Here is a 4,751-nt window from a genome sequence, read left to right as displayed (position 1 = left end):
GTCGACTCATGCTTTGCCGGGACCTTCGGATGCTTCCAGTTGTACCCCAGGCCGCCAGGCCAACGCTACCCTTGGGGCTTGCGACCCAGGTACAACCACGGGCGTCAGCGCCGAGTTCTCCCAACAACCGATGCCATCGGTGGGGATCCAAACACAACTGTATATAATTAGTATGGAACAGATCCGAGTCAGTTGTCATTGGACAATTGTTTATTGACGCTCCACAAATCTGTATATCTAGACAATATGGCATTTGTTATGTTTTTATATACAATGTGAACAAAAATTAACTGTAATCAAGGAATGAAGCAGCGCGATACAGAAACACATACTGTAATACGCCCATGTAACTTACATCAGCCGTACACTTTTTGCACAGTATTCAACCAATGAATGACACTTTATTTTCAAGGACACAAAAAAGGTATACATAAATATTGGTATCCACTTATAATGTAATATGGTTAGTGGCTGGACCAATATCTATAATAACCAATACATGTAAGCTCAGACCTTGTCTCCACATATAAGTCCACAGGCTTTGCATAGACAAAATTAAAGAGCGACTTTCATGCTAGTTCGAAATTATGTGCAGTTTTTATCTCAAGGGTTATTACGTTTCATATTTTAGTTCAATTAAATTTTATTAGCCTCTCACCGTAAACGTTACGACAGCTGACGAAGTTAAAATTCAAGCAAGTTAAGCAGACATGCTAGGTGGGACGAAAGGTTGCTGCTCGCTCTGCTGTTCTGCTCACAAGTTCTTTGATGATGTCTTCTAACTTGAGGACTGACGTCCTTTCCTTGTGTATACGAGGAATCAGGAGGTGCAATAACCTCCTCTGAGTCATTCGGTTGTGCAAGTACGTTTTTACTCGACGCAGAGCACTAAAAGAGCGCTCCCCAGTAGCGACAGATGTAGGTATAGACAACAGAAGCTGCTCATATCTTACGATCTGATCGAGCAAGTCGCGAATAGTTTCTGATTTCCTTTGGAGGCTCTGCAAAATGGTTAGGGTTGTGAGAGAACCAGCGTCGCATAGAAGAGTTAGTAGAAGCAGAAACTGTGCCTGCACAGGTCAGAGCTTCCGCAGGTTAAGGTCAACTGCATGTACTCCCAAAAGCGTCTATAGTTTATCTGCTGTAAACTGAATTCCCTCAGCGGCACTGATCAAGATGCCTTCTAGTTTTACGAGCTGATCAATGCCAGAGTCCTCAAAACGCCGTTTTGTTTCGCATATGATCGAGTCAGCAACAGCGAAATACTTGAAAGAGAATAGGTTTGGGCATGTTGGTATTCCATAACTTTTAGGTTTTTAGCGCACAAAAAGGCACGAGAGACAGAGTTGTGTCCGCGTCGTACCTCTGTCTCTCGTCCCTTTTTGTGCACCAAAATCCTAAAAGCGAAATACTCCTTTCGCACTGCAGCCTTAGTGTCTAGTGCAACTGGCTGAGCAGGCCTGTCGGTTGCCTCGTATCTCATAGGCTGTTTCGATGGCCTGGAGATACGAGGCTCTTTCTGGCCTAGCTGAGCTGCAGTCGTGCTAGCCTGTTTCCACAGTTCATGAAACGCGGTTTCAGAGCGCTACCGGAACATCGCCTCACAGAGAGCCTCTGCATGATGCTTCTTTTGCACCTGCGGCGCGATGTGTTGCGCTATGGAGAGCCTTTGCAAGTTCTTCACAAGGCCCGAAGAAGGCTACAGAAACGTTGATACCCAACAGCATTTTAACTTTCTGCAAAAGTCTCTCATAACCCTACAAAATTGTCTTGTTGTTTCCGGTCACTGAATCTGCTGTCTGCAAGAACATTTTGAGTGTCTGTTGAACTCTAGCGTAATTATCAACGAACCTTTGCATTGATTTTACTCTAACGGTCCATCGCGTTGTGCAAACCGACAGCAAGTTGTTTGTCCTTGATCGAGCCTCTACATCAGCCTCGCGTCCCGTAGGAACCACTATGTCAGTATAAACACTTTTGCGCTTCTTTGAGTCAAGGATTGCATTGCAAACGACTTTAACGGTGTTGAGAGTATCTCCAATTATGTCGCAGCTACAGCTAGCCTCCTGCAGGACCAGGTCTAAGCAGTGATTGCTGCAGTGTACGTTTGTACACTGCATACAACGCATAGAACCTTTGCTCAGAGGCGCTAATTCCTTTTTGCACGCCTGACAAAGGCCCCGAAATATTCGCCGCCCCATCAAAGCAGTGATCTTGTAAACAGTGAAAGTCAAGGCTTAGGCACACGATCAACGTCCTTTATGGCCGAGTAAATGTTTCAGATCTGCTGTCCGGTGCATTATACAGGCCGAGATACTCCTGTCGGACTTCAACCATCTTGTTCTGCACCCACCGCACACAAAAAGTGAACTGCTCCTCACCATTTATATCCCTTGTGCCATCAGCGATAACACCGTAGAACGAGCTGTACTTAACATCCTTCACAATTTCGCGTTGTACAGTATGAGCCATCATCTCTATAAGCTCATTTTGCACGTCGCCACCAACCCATTTGTCCCTCTTAGTCATCGATGTCTTAAGAGCTGTAACATCTTCTGATCTCTCCTCGAGCAAGTCGAGCAAATTTCCGTAACCTGTACATCGCCCTCAAAGAGCTTGACCTGTGCGACAGAGGTAACGCAGAGAACTTACAGTGACACGTCGAACCACCCCAGCCTCTTCCTGCTGTTTACGGCTTTGCTGCGACTGGAGACGCAAAAGAGGAATGCCCCTTTTATGTGACAAATATCGGTTCACAGAATCCAAGTGAAACTGACTCTTTTTATGTGACCAAAACTTTTCCGTAGCTTCTTTTTCCAATTGTTAAACCTGGCCTTAACAAAAGCTGACTCCACACTTCGAATGTTTCCCTTTCTTTCTTCGTCATGTAGACGGCACTCGTGACACACGACTACGTCGCTTTTGCTTTGGTACGAAAACCACGGAAATTTCACAAACCATTCTCGCTGGCACGATCTGCCGGCACGGTTTCTGGGGAAAATGTAGTTTTCACCAACTGACCGACAGTCGGACAGCGCTGACTCGTCCTCGTTGGGCCCGATCCTTGAATGTGCCAAGAGGAGCGAGTGCACGTTGCTTGGGGCTTCATCAAAGCTGGTAACTCCTGCTGTCTGGCGAGCAGGCGCCAGTGTTGCAGCTTCCACAAATAAAACTTTATGGTCGCATAATTTTTCTTTCACATGCTTCTTATAATCGCATTTGGAGTGATTGATGTTGCGAAACTGTGAAGTCGGGGGTACCTTTGACAATTTCTTCTAAACCTCGGCCCAACAAGTTGGTATCATCTGTAGCAGATAGGAGATACTTTCTAAGCAAAGCATATTTCTTTGTCTACAACCTCGGGGTTTGGTGCGGTGCATGGTGGGTATGTGTGTTTCTCGCCCAGTTGACAGACGGAGCGGTCACGTACCCATGCGTGAGCTAAGTTGCGGCGCGAGGGAAGATGAAAAATACCTGCAAATGAGCGCTTTCGGGCGTTGCAACAAAAGCATGCGTATAATGGACGTTACCGGCTCTGTTCTTACTGATTATCGGAATGAAAGAAAGAACGATATTGATAAGTGCACAGGCTGCAACAAATAATCTAAATTCAGGCTAATGACAATGTTGACACTTTTCAACATGCATTTCAACATGTTCAACACTTTTTGAACATGCTGCGGAATATCTGCACATATGTAAACAATGTCGCCGGGAACGTGCGAGCCAAATATTATTGCTCTGCGTGTGGTAGGGAATATACAATTTTGCATAGCCCATCGCTCATTCTCTCCTACAGGTTTGACAGGTTTGAGAGAGCGCGCTGCTTTTCTCTTTAAACCTTTAAACTTGAATCTATTCGAATTACAGGTCCTGCTTTAACTTTGATACAAGATCACTTGAATAATAGAACACAAAGAGTCAGACTTAAAGGTGTTCTTTCTAAATCAATGATAAAAAACAGTGGTGTACCTCAGGGATCCATACTTGGACCATTCTTGTTTATAATATATGTTAACGACTTGCCTAATTGCCTGCTTTCTTCCAACTACATTCTTTATGCAGATGACACAACTATCTTTTACTCTGACATTTGTGTAGGGAACCTAGTTTCGAAGCTTAATACCGACTTAAAGAACGTGTTAAATTGGTACAATATTAACGAGCTCAATATAAACTCATCTAAAACTAAATTTGTTTTATTCACGTCCTACCAACGATAGTCTTCTACTTTGGTAGTAATCTGATCGCGCGTAGTACTTCCTGTAACTACTTGGGTGTAGAACTTGATTATAACTTTAAATTTCATCAACACATAGCCAACGTTAGGCAGAGGGACACATTTAAAAGCTCGGTATGTATTTAACCAGAAAGCACTACTCTCTTTATAGTATTCGTTTATTCATTCACATATAAACTATTGCATTGCATGCTGGGGCAATACGTATCGTACCCACTTACAATCATTATAAGTATTACAAAGCCAAGCTGTTAGAATAATTGCATTTAGTCCTAACCATTTCACTTCCAAACAGTGTTTACATAACTATAACATTCCTACTGTGGACGAACTTATTAACTTGGTACGTTTTTATACCGACAACTAGATAACGCTCACCGCAACATTCTGATAGCTCGATATTGTCTAATGAATACTAATCTTACGCGATTTGCACTAAACAATAATTTTATTCTTCCAATGGTACACACAAATTATGATAAGCAGAGTGTCCACCTTTCGTCCGTTTCCT

General features: G+C 43.5%; 1 pseudogene; it reads right to left on the bottom strand.

Moving 5' to 3' along the window:
- Positions 1-713: 713 nt before the first annotated feature.
- On the bottom strand, positions 714-3,996 carry LOC142557315 (uncharacterized; annotated as a pseudogene).
- Positions 3,997-4,751: the final 755 nt, after the last annotated feature.

The sequence above is a fragment of the Dermacentor variabilis genome, chromosome 1 (assembly GCF_050947875.1).
Source record: "Dermacentor variabilis isolate Ectoservices chromosome 1, ASM5094787v1, whole genome shotgun sequence".
Classification (NCBI taxonomy): domain Eukaryota; kingdom Metazoa; phylum Arthropoda; class Arachnida; order Ixodida; family Ixodidae; genus Dermacentor; species Dermacentor variabilis.
This window is presented reverse-complemented; position numbering and strand designations above follow the sequence as displayed.